General features: G+C 35.3%; 1 pseudogene; it reads left to right on the top strand.

Annotated features, from left to right (window-relative positions):
* The first annotated feature begins 10,496 nt into the window (after window positions 1-10,496).
* LOC132162305 (uncharacterized) lies at window positions 10,497-11,524 on the top strand (annotated as a pseudogene).
* The last annotated feature ends 1,736 nt before the right edge of the window (window positions 11,525-13,260 follow it).

Genomic DNA, 13,260 nt, shown 5'->3' with positions numbered 1-13,260 from the left:
CATATTATGGTCACCACAACCTCACAAAAAAGACCACTTCACATTCCACATAAACCAGCTTACATACAACCATATAATGGTCATCAGAACCTCACAAAAAAGACCACTCCACACAAACCACAACAACTTCAAGGAGTTTCATAGGTGTTGATGTTGTCTGCACCAATGTCAATTGTGGTAGATGAACATACAGGATCTTGAGACATGGCAAATGTAGAGAGATACTCCATAGTTGGCAAAACGCACTGTATTCACAAATAATGAAAATTAGATAATGGACAAAAATGAATTTAATAGAGGATATGTTGTAATAAAAACTTACATTTACTAAACTTTGTTGATCCATCAACCCCAAGGTAGTTGGCCTCATATTGTCTTTCACAATATCCCTAAAGAAAATAAGATTTTAATGTCAATTAAAACAAAATGCATCTTCATGTAAATTATTGTAAATCACAAATATAAGAATACCTTGCTTCCTTTTGCAAAAGACAATTGGTTCTCACATGCCCTGTTTTCTTGCAAATGGAACATGCCATTTTCTTGATTTCTTGATTTTCTTTTGGATTCTTTATCTCAAATATTTGGGGTTTCCTCTACAACGAACATTTAAAGGATCTTGCAAGGTTTAATAGTACTTGGTTGTTCAACATGGAACCCTCCACGCTTCTTACATCGTCATCCTTTATAGATTTATCACAATCATCATCCATTGTCAAAAGCTTGTGATGAAGCTTTTGTAAACCAATGTTAAGATGTTCATATTTTCTTTTTGATTGGCACCCCGCTTCTACAACTTCATAAAATTTCAACATTAAGCTATTTCTCATCAAAGTGGAATAATTTGGTGTTTCTACTTGATTATCATCATTGGATATGCCGTGTATAATGTGACCCTTAGCATTGATCATCCATCTTTCTAAAACATAATGTTGGGAATAGTGTCCACCAAAGATTTCTTCACAAAAATTTAAAGAATGCCTACATAGAATTCCAACAAATTCAAACTTATGGTATGTACAAGTAGCTTTCTTTTCAAGAACTTCAAATACAACTTCATAAAATGGACTTTCTCTCCCATGAAGAGCCACCCTATATATTTTCGTCCCTCCCTCTTTCTGATATTTAGATGCCTTGTAATTTTGAGTGTTAAATAGCTCTTCTTGAAACATCAAAAAAGACTCTCATGTAAAACTTTACCGCCTCTGCTTCCATCTTGTAACATGTTTTCAAAATTGGTCTAGAACTTTTTGTCTTGACATCTCTTTCTTTCTTTTTAAAATAGCGTGCATCCAAGGCTTTTTCATATTAATGGACAAAGTCACTCACTATTATGCTTGAACGAACATAATCTTTAAAAGACTTATTCATACTCTCACTCCTTTGAGTAGTAGACATGCCGACACAAAATGTAGATCGCAAGTAAGCCGGTATCCATTTCCCACGTCGCCTATAAATATTTTCCAACCAATCATTCTCTCCCAACTTATACTTGTCTACAATTTTTCTCCATTCAGTTTCAAACTCTTCAATTGTGATTGTATTATGAATACAATGCCGAAAATCTCCTTGGAAAGATGAATATTTATTATATATATAAGCCAAATGTTTTGGAACTTTTTGTAAAATATGCCACAAACACAATCTATGAGTAGTATTTGATAGTACCTTTGCAATTGTCTTACCCATAGCCTTGTCATCATCTGTGATAATTGTAGAAGGAGCACGCCCAAGCATTGCCTCAAGCCATGTTTTCAACAACCATGTATAAAATTTGGCGGTTTCATTTATGAGCAAAGCACATCCAAACATTATTGATTGATGATGGTGGTTAACTCCAGTAAAAGGAACAAAATGGCTCTTATAACAATTTGTCAAATAGGTAGCATCAAAAGTAACCACATCTCCAAAATATTGGTATGCAACTCGTGATCTAGCATCTGCCCAAAAGTAATTTCTCATTCTTCCATTTTCATCCACTTGGATTGCGTAAACAAAACCCGAATTTTTGCTTTGCCTCTCGAGAAAATAATTGTACATTTTTTGTGCATCTTCCTCTCCAAAAATAAGACTTCTTCTATTTCCCAAATAATTTTGAACATCTTTGAAAATACAACCAACATTATGGTCACCACCAGATTCTTTACTCAACACTGACATTATCTTCGTTGGAGGTACACCGACCTCATTGAGTGTATCTATAAGACTTTTCTGGGCATGTGTGACCACCCTATGTCCACGAAGTAAACTTGTACTTCTAGGAAAAAGGAGTTCATGGTTATGTTTAATCACGAACTTACATGCAATACATCCTAATCCCACTTTCTTCAAACTCATCATTGCTTTGCATCCTATCCTTGTTTCTACAAGCTTCGAATTTGTATAGATTTTATTTTGACAAATTTTATAACGAGATTCTTCCCTTGAACACACATATTCTAACGCAATTAATGACCTATCAATCAATCGTCGAGTATGATTTTTTCGAATGCTAAAATCTGTTCTCCTTGCATAAGCATTATAACATGAATAAGTATCTTCTAATTCACCAAATCCATACTAAGACATGGTTCAATAGGACCATTACACAAAGAAAAGCGGGCAACAGATTGCTTCAAATCACTTCGATCTTCTACCATTACATTGTTAACATGTTCATCTTCAATAATCTCATCACCACATGATATTATCTTAAGTTCTTTATTATTGGTACTCATTTTAGCAATCCTGCAAGATGATTATCTTTAACCATTGAGACAAAAGAATTTCCATACAAGCTTTTATAACTAGGTCAAGACTAATTTGTTGGGATGTAAATGTGAGTTTTTTAATTTTTATAAATAGAGATGGCAATAATAGAGATAGAGATGGGAATAATGGATTGAAAGAAATAATATTCAGATAAATAAAAAGAAGCCAAATAGATAAATAGAAAGAAACCCCCCCTCCCCCCTCCAAAAAAAAAAAAAAAAAGATTTGAACGACAATGGAACAAACAAATAAAGAAGGGAAATAATGAGAAACTTATCGATGGAGCAGCGGGGAAAATAGGGTTGGGTGTGGCGGCAGTAAACTGATGTATTAGAGCTTGCATGCATGAGAAGGGAAAGAAGCTTACGTGAGAAGATAATGGGTTTAGGTTTCATAATAGGTGCACAAAAAGGTGACTTTTGTGCAACAACCTCATTTAAGATATTCTCAAACCTTAAAGGATGTTTTTAGGAGTAGTGTATGTTTTTAAGGTCTTCTCAGAAGTTCCCTGTTTTTCAATCAAAGCCCTCGTTAGAACGTGATATGTAATGGGACTGAGTGAAGAGCTTTCTGGTTTCCTTTCAAGAGTGCCATTAGAACGGAACATGCAACGGGAGCAAAGATGGACTTCCTAGTTTCTCATCAGGAACGGTGTCAAGATGAGGATGTGACAGGAGCAGAAGTTGGACTCCCTGGTTTCTCGTCAGGAACTCCGTCAAGATAAGGATGTGACGAGAGAAAAAGTTGAACTCCCTCGTTTCTCGTTAGGAAGCTCGTCAGAACTGGACAAGTGACCAAAGCAAAATTGAAGCCTTTGTTTTCTAGTCAGGAACCCCGTCAGAACGGGATATGTAACAGGACAAAAGTTGGACTCCCTGGTTTCTCCTCAGCTGGTGCATTAAGATGGGACATGTGACGAAGAGGAGATATTTGTTCTTTCCGTCATAACGGAACGTTTTCTCTTTAGGACGTGGAATTCTTAGATCTACGAATCTGTTCTCCCTGTCATAACAGATAAGTGTCCCGTTAGGACGTGGCGAAAAAAATATTTCTCCTATAAATAATTTTCATGTCACTGTTCATTGCAGATTTTGGGAATTTATTTTGTTGAGCTCTCTCTTCACCAAAGTCTCATTTTCTCAATTAGCACTAGATCCTAGTAGATTGATATTCAAGAAGGGACGTGATATAGCTTGAAGCTGCCCTTTCTCTTATTTGGCATCTTAGCCTTTGGCGTGAATCTTCTTTTAGTAGTTTCCTAGGTTTAGCTGCCCCGAAGTAGTTTTTACCTTGAGGTGCTCAAGGGTTTTCCACTCTGTAAACAAACCTTGTGTTGTGGTTGTGTTTGATTTATTCTCCCACTTGGATCAACTTCAAGCGAGCTTTCCTCCATGTCTATGAGATCCGCACAAAGATCATGGTCATATAACTACTCAACGAGAAGAGCTTACAACCAATGGGAAGGATATACCAAATGAAGACATAGTCATATCATCCACAACATGTATTACTGAATTTTCATATCAAAAACATAAGTAGCATTACCTAAGTCAGGATCAAATGTTTGGCATGTAACATCAGGAATGGTTTGGCGTCTGGAATAAACTCTTAGCTCTTTGACAAGTGGCACAAAAGACTTATCAATAGGTTTAGTAGGAAACTCATTAGTAAACTTTTGTTTCTCAGGCTCAGACATAAGAGTAGGAACAGGTAACAGAGAGTCGTTAGTAAGCAGTTGTTTCTCTTGCTCAGGCATATGATTAAGAACAAGTAATGGAGTTAAAAAAATCATCTTCATTAGTCCGACTCTACCCCTGAAGAGGAGTTTGGGATAAAGAAAAATAGGATTGTGTTTCAAAGAAGGTGACATCCATTGAGACAAAGTGTTTTCTTGATAGGGGATGATAACAGTTGTACCATTTCTGTGTAGGACAATAATTGGAAAAAAAAAAATTGAGGGCTTGAGAATCTAACTTATCTCGAGCAGAACCGTGAGTATTGACAAAGCAAACACAACCAAAGACTAGAGAAACACCTTTTGAAGCAAAAGGTGAGGACAAAACCTCAATGGGTGTTTTAAACTCAAATACCCGACAGTGCATCCTATTAATGAGATAAGCAGCAGTGAGCAAGGCATCCCCCAATAAGACTTGGGAACATGCATATCAAGCATTAAAAAAAAAAGTAACCTCTAAAAGACGTCGATTTTCCCGTTCAGCAACACCATTTTGGTGCAGAGTATCGACACAAGTGGTTTGATGTATAATGCCTTCACTACAAAAATTTAAGGGTTTTATGACAGTCATATAATGATGTTTTTGGGCCAAAAAAATGTCATTATATGGTTACTAACGTTCAAATAGTGACTTTTTCAAAATGACAAAAAGTGCAAAGATTAGAAAACTAACTAATGCCGTTTGAACAGTGCAAAATAGCACTAGTTGGTGTCCTTTTAAGTAAAACGGCACCTTTATAGAAGGTGTTGTTTTGCATTGTTCACACATCACCCTTTGGTGCCATGTGAACCATGCACGTCACCTTCCAAAGGTGACGTGCTACTGTTTACATGTCACCATTTGGTGACATGTGCTACTTGGCATGTCACGAAAATACAGGCTAAGATCTTTGGATATGTATTCACCTCCATTGTCAAATCAGACAATTTTAATGTTGGTATTAAATTGAGTTCGAACCATCTTGTGAAACATTTGGAACACATAGGACACATCATTTTTTTTTTTTCTTTTAATAAGTAAACCCTATGTAGTCCAAGAGAAATCATCAATAAATGAGACAAATCACCAATAGCCAGATAAATAAACAACCCGTGAAGGACCCCACACATCAGTATGAATAATAACAAAAGGTTCATCACTTTTATTGCTACTAGGAGAAAAAGCCATACGATGGTGTTTGGAAAGTTCACAAGTATCACATTGAAACTTAGAAACATTATTATGCTGAAATAAAGAAGGAAACATGCGTTGCTAAATTGAAAAAGATGGATGTCCTAAATGCTTATGCCATAGCCAAATGCGAGTTGCAAAGTCATCTGTTTGAACAGCATGTATGATAAGCCTATGTGCATCGACCTCGTTTGCTTGTTTGAGAGTCAAAATAATACAAGCCATCCCTCAAGCTATCACTGCCAATCATCTGAGTAGGTCTTAAAAGAAGCAAAAATAAGATTAAAAAAAAAAAAACTCTACAATTCAACTCGAGGGTAATACAAGCAATGGATAGTAGATTAGCAGCAAAATCAGGTATATGAAGGGCATCAAGTAAGGTCATAGAAGGTGTGACATAAATAGATTCTCTACCCGACATTGGCGAGAGAAAGCCATCAGCTATTTTAACATTTTCTCAGCGTGAATAAGGGTTATATGATGAAAATAAATAGGACATAATAGTTGTATGATCAAAGGCACTAGAGTCAATGACCCAAGGATCACCATCGTTGGAGGGAGTAGCAGATGCATTGAAAGCAATAGCTAAATTACCTGTATGGGCAAAGGAAGAGGATGCAAGAGCAAGTGTGTCCAATCGAGATATAAGTTGACGAAGTGCTTTGACATCTTCTGTACTCAAGCCCCTCAAATAAATGGAAGAATGATGAGTATTAAGTGTGGGAACGTTCGTTTCAACTATGAAAGTATGATTGGGTCGAAACCTAGGTCTCCCACCTATGCGACCCCTACGACCTTAGATAGGAAGACAAACATGAATTTTTTAGCAAGTCTCCTGAGTATGCCGTGACCTATTGTAGTGGTCACAAAATAATTTGTCTTTGTCATCTGAGGTCGTAGTTGCTACTCTGCCACCATCTCGACCTCTAAAAATTACCTCTTGAAGTGCGTTGAAATGCACTGACTAGGGCAGATTGAGTTTGTGAACTGAAATGAACCATATTGTTACGATGGATCTCCTCATATTGGTTGTATGAAAAAGCTTCATGTAGTGATGGAAGAGGTTCCTTGCCAAAAATCTGAACTCACACAAGATCATACTCTGAATTTAATCCACCCAAGAACTCATAGATGCGTTCATCCTCAATCATCTTCTTAATTTTCACAGCATCAATTAAACACTTAGGTTGCAGGTTTTGATAGTGATCTAACTCCTACCACAAACTCTGAAGCATATGAAAATAAGTGGTTACTAACCACTTACCTTGGGTTAGTCTGTCGCTTTAAGTCATATTTCAGTGCAGCGTTCCCCATTTTCGAATAAGTTTGAGCAACTGCATTCTAAACTTTTTTTGTCGTACAGAGAAACAAGTATCCTTGACTGATCTCCAGTTGCATTGAATGCAACAACCAAGACATAATAGTAGAATTTTCAACTTCCCATTTATTATAAGTAGGATCATCAAGCTTGGTTCTTAAATTTTTCTATTTAAGTATCTCATCTTCCCTTTGCTCTTAATAGAAGAGAGCAGAATATGACCAAATAAGATAGTTGAGCCCATTTAATTTCACAGTTGTGATTTGAAGAGTTTGATTTTCATAATGGGAGGTCACTTGACTCTCAACCCCTTTCGTATGAGACTTCCAACCAAATAAATTGCTCCAAAACACACTACGAGGGCTCAAGGAAAATTACAAATAACAAAGACTAAAATATAAACATAATATCAATTCATAAGGATAAGGGTAAGTAATTAATCTGCTTCTGCCTTCTTTTTTTTTTTTTACTAAACTACAGGTTGTTTAGGCTTACTTGTCGTTTGGCAGAATGCTGGACGACATGTCATTTTCTTAAGGTTGAGACTGTCATTTTGCCTATAGAATGACATGTCGTTCTCCAAAGACTACAAAACAGCATGTCGTTTTGGGTTTGTAGAAACAATAAAACGTTGCCGTTGCTAGAGGTTCATGCTTCACCACTCAAGCACTCAAGTTGACTATAGAAACCTCCAAATCTTGCAAGAAGCTGCCATTAATTTGAACGGGACATAGTGTGATCAGGGTTGAGGCATCAAAACCACTTTGTCCCGTGTTTGTGATGAATTGGGCTTTCACCCAATATCCTTCTTATACCGAAAGAATACCCCAAATGATGCTGGTGGGGCCTTTTGTGGGTGGTGCGACCTAGATGATGGAGGACAACATCTAGTCGCACAACCAGCACCTCGTAAGCAACCCATGAAACATAAACCAGAAAAATGAAAAAAGAAATGGCAAAGCTAGAACAAAAAACCTTTCTTTGATACCAAGTAAGAAATAGAGGAAGATTTCTTTTACTCGAATGATTCAATCCATAAAAATCCATAGGTTTAAATAGTAAAGACCTAGAAACTAAAATGGAAAGCCATAATGAATTATTACATTGAAATCAAAATAATATTGGGCCTAAATCAAGGGGAATCAAATCCATGGTTTCCATCTTCAGTAAAATCATCTAACAAAATACCAATCATGAATAACCCAATGAAATTACTAGAAATCGCTTACCCACATGTTTGAGTCCGGAAACTACTGGTGTTGGGGTTGCTCCTCCGCCTATGGCGCCACTTAGCTTCAAGCACCGATGACCCGCTCCAAAAATCGTACTTCTCTCTCTCGGCTCTCTCTCTCTCAGCTCTTTGTAGGATAAGGGGAGATATCATTCTTAAATAGAAAGCAACTCCAAGCCTTCCCTTGCCTTCACGTGAAATCAAGATATATATATATATATACTCTCTGGAATCTCTTTCCTAAAAAGTTCTCAAACTACTTTTATATACTATTCATAATACATGTCATAAAAGTCATGTATTCATATCATAACTCATGCAAAATGTCAAAATACTCATAACTAACATAACTCATCATAATAAATCTCAAACATATTAAAGCTCATAGAAATCTTCCATAAACTTTCATCAAAACATTTCATGAAACATCATCGATTTATCAAAGTATCACAAATCATGTTTTATATCAATTATTGTTGGCTTGAAGTCAAATAACTATATCTTGCTTTGAACACATTTTGAAAATGTTTTTTTTTGCTCAGTAAGTAAAAATACTTACAATATCCGCTTGGTCACACGTCGGTAAACTTTTGACTCACTAGTAATGTACATATGCTTTTACATGGTAAATACAACTTCACAAAGATACAACCTAAGCATCTCATTCCACAAGGTAATCCATAGTGCTCTAGGGTTTTCATTTATCATCACTTTAACTTATAACGTTAACTCATAGAGAATCTCTAGGGTTAGACACTCAAAACACCCAAACTCAACACTTGGACAAAAACTAGAGTTTTAGGTCTTACCATGATTTCTTGTGAATAGGAAGTTTTCAAACTATATGATTGCAACCCGTTGTTCTAGGATGATTTATAAGTCCTCTAAACACAAAAAACCCCAGAGACATTTGAGAGATTAAACAAAACTCCCAAAAATCTAACTAAAATCAAGAAAACTTAGGGTTTATGGATTTACCTTAAACCAATTGGTGAAAACGTTGATCTAACACCGAGAAATGTGTTCCAAGGGTTAGATTTCGCTTTGGAAACCTCTACAAATCAATACTTAAGTTTTGGGTACAAACCCTAGGAGAGAGGAGAGAAATTTCAGAGAAGAAGAAGAAGAAAAAGTGAGAGAAATGCTTTTTTCTCACATGCTGGGTATTTATACTAGCGTAGCTCATTTGGACGATGAGACCCTCTGAAATAATCAACAAATTATTTAATGCTTTATTATGACTTAATAAAAATAAGTTAGATTTGTATGAAAAAATTACACTTAAAAATTTAATAGAGAAAGTTTGTTAGTTTAATTCTTCGTGAAAGTATATTATGGGGTTGGTGTGGTAAAATAATATAAGATGCCAATTTCTTATATTATGGGTTATAGTGTAAAGCCCAAATAATATAGAACTAAATTATCCATTTTGAGCCCAAGCATAAATGTCAAGTTTTGGCATATTCTCTCTCAAATTTATTAATGCTAGAGTGGTATTTTTGGAATTCTCATATTTCTCTTATTTCCTCTATTGCCTCACGCACTACACCTTCACTTCTATCCACTTAGAGCATTCCCAACATCTTCCCTGTGATATTCCCTAAGTTTAAGGAACCAAACTACTTTTTGCTTCCCTATCTATAAACACTCCACAATAGCTTCTCTTTATCGTTCCCTATACCAATTAAATATTATTTTTTACTTTTTCTTCATTTTTTTTATTCTTTATTTTTCTACTTTTTTAATGATTCTCTTTTAACTAAAACAACCAACAGCTATTTTGTCAATTTCATTCTATGATTGTCTTTTTGTTTTCTTTTTTTGTTTTTTGTTTTTTTAATGAACCAATTGCTATAATTTGGGATCAATCGAACCAACAGCTATTTTTTTTAATGAACCAACAGCTAGCTTCTTTTTTTTTTCTTTTCTTTTTAATGGCAGTGTTTTTATGGCTGGTTTTTTGACCATTGGCATGGCAGTGTTTTTATGGCAGTGTTTTGTAGCTGATTTTGGACCGTTGGCTGGCAGGTTTTTATAGCCAACGGTTTTTTTTTTTTTTTTTCCAACGGCTACCACTATAAATGTATATATATCTTATTGTTGGTAGTTTAACATACATCCATTGTTTCTAATTTCCATATATTTGAACCCAAATATCTCTTTCATTCATTCTTTGCTTCTTTTTCTTCTTTTTTTTTTTTTTTTTTTTATGAATCATATTTTTAAACTTGATGACCTTTTATATGACTCTTCTTCTGATGATGAGTTAGAAATAATTTTAGCAATTGCTATGGCAAAAGAACAATTTGATAGCGAAAGAGGACCAATATCACGTCGTGATTCTAGTCAACGCCGCAATACCATTTGCAGTAATTCTTTGCAAGGTCAAGAAAACCTTTTCTGCGACTATTTTGCTGCATCGCCAGTTTATCCTGCCAAAACATTTCGGAGGAGGTTTCGTATGCGTCATGAACTTTTTATCTACATTCATGATGCAATAGTAGATCATGAGCCATATTTTCTCCAAAAAAGAAATGCCGCTAGCAAGCTTGGGCACTCTTCCCTACAAAAGATGATTGCCGCACTTAGAATGCTCGCTTATGGAGTAACAACAGATCTTATGGATGAATACTTACGAATTGAAGAATCTACTGTAATGGAGTGTTTTAAACTATTTGTTCAAGCGGTGAATTCAAAATTTTCCACCAAGTACTTGAGGTCGCCAACCCAAGATGATGTTACTAGATTGCTAGCATTTGGTGAAAGTCGTGGATTTCTAGGTATGTTGGGAAGTTGATTGCATGCATTGGAAGTAGAAGAATTGTCCAAATGCTTGGAAAGATATGTATTCTGGTCATATCCATGAACCAACCATTATTTTGGAAGCCGCTATGATCTTTGGATATGGCATGCATTTTTTGGGTTACCAAGTTCTCACAATAACATCAACGTGTTAGAAAGGTCTTCTGTATTTACCAATCTAGCTGAAGGGCGTGCACCTCTAGTAAACTACTCACTCAATGGTCACGACTATATGATGGGATACTATCTTGCCGATGGTATATATCCTCCATGGGCAACATTTGTAAAAAAAATCATGCTTCACAAGGAAATAAAAGAAAAAATTTTGCTGCAGCTCAAGAGTCAACAAGGAAGGATGTAGAGCGGGCATTTGGAGTACTCCAAGCGCGATTTGGTATTATGTGTGGACCTGCACGTTTACACAAACCTGAAATGCTTAAAGAGATTATGACAGCGTGCATAGTATTGCATAATATGATCGTTGAAGACAAGTGAGATTTATACCTTCGATTATGAACAAATCAATGAGATTCCACTCGTACCACCATCACATGAGCATACAGTTGAATTTTTGGACTTCATGCAAAATCATCATCGTATTAGACATCGAGCAACTCATTCTCAACTCCAGTCGAACCTTGTCAAGCATTTATGGCAAATACATGGCCCATAAGAACTTTTTATTTTAAATTTTGTATGATTGCACTATGGCTAATTGTTTTGTTTTTTTTTTTTTTTTTTTAAATACCCAGTCTATTAACAAATATATTAAAAAAAAAAAACCTATAATTTCATATGATTGCACTATGCCTATTAAATTGTAATTCGTATGATTGCACCTTCAGTTTCCAAAGATGTCTTAGAATACATTACAAAAAAAAAATAAAAAATAAAAAAAAAATAAAAAATCAAGAAAAACAACAAAAATATTTAGCTAATTTGACAGATTTGATAGGAAATCGAATATGAGCATTGTGCCTTTTACCAAAAAAAGAACAACCTATAATTTAATGACGCACATGCACCCCCTATCACAGTTATATACAAGTTCATGCTATTGTCTGCAAAAGCTTTAAACATCTTACAAAGATTCCTCTCAGACATGATGGAAGATGCTTGGACACATGCATGCCAATGTTTTGATCACATGTATTGTATAATTAGAACAAAGAACAATTATCTTAGAATATCAAATGGGTAATGAGGATTTAGGTGATCCCAAATGCTACACCTTCTCATACAGAATTTCACACATTGCCTTTGCACACAAAGAAAAGGAACTTGATATACTGATTTACAAAATTATACAAATGCTACACCTTCAGTTAGAACCTCATCAGAGAAGGATCTTCATACATGTAAACAACACAAGCATTCTTAGCTTTAATCAATGTGCAACAAAGAGGTCTGTGCTATTCTTACCTTCAATAGCAAAATAGTCATTGAACAAAAAGATGACAAAATCAATGACTATTTGAAAAATTACATGATTAGTTTACTTAAATACAAAATAATACCCAAATACCAATGACTATTTACTACTACGCTTCTCAATGATTTCCATTTGGAGAGATTGAATATATTCAACTTGCACTTTAGACAAGTGGCTTGTATCCATCATCATAATTTCTCTTTCTTCTTTCTTTTGTTCCCTTGCCTCTTTCCTAAGTTCAACCTCAAGCTTTTGTTTCTCAAACTCTTCTTTCTTTTGTTCCCTTTCCTCTTTCCTAAGTTCAACCTCAAGCTTTTGTTTCTCAATACGAATGATCTCCTCCTTTGTTGTATCGATCTTTTTCTTTCTCTCCTCATGTAATCTCTTATTCGCTTCCGCTAATCCACTCAAAAACTCCATCACAATCTCTTTCTCTCCACAATTGTTGCTCTTTCTTTTTCTCTCTCTCTCTTTCGCGGCCTTCGTGCCTATAGGTCTCTCCGAGTATACATGTACATTTTGATCATCGTTATCTTCCCCTAAAAGTATAACATCTCGAGGATAAGAAGTACTTGTATCAAGGCATTTCCTTTTCAAATTTGATTGACCCAACATATATTTCTTCCATTTCGGTACTGTCTTCAACATATTCCACAAAAGTTCAAATTGAAATATGGCACTGTTATTGAACTCCCAGTACGTAGCCTTTGCCATATTGATCAGAAAGAAAATTCATAAAATGAAAATAATTAAAATCTTGAATCAAATAAATTACTAATTTACACTACTAGTAAGAAATCATTTATACCTTATAATACCA

Source organism: Corylus avellana, chromosome ca9 (assembly GCF_901000735.1).
Source record: "Corylus avellana chromosome ca9, CavTom2PMs-1.0".
Taxonomy (NCBI): Eukaryota; Viridiplantae; Streptophyta; class Magnoliopsida; order Fagales; family Betulaceae; genus Corylus; species Corylus avellana.
The sequence above is the reverse complement of the archived record's forward strand: the minus strand, read 5'-3'. Positions and strand labels throughout refer to the sequence as shown.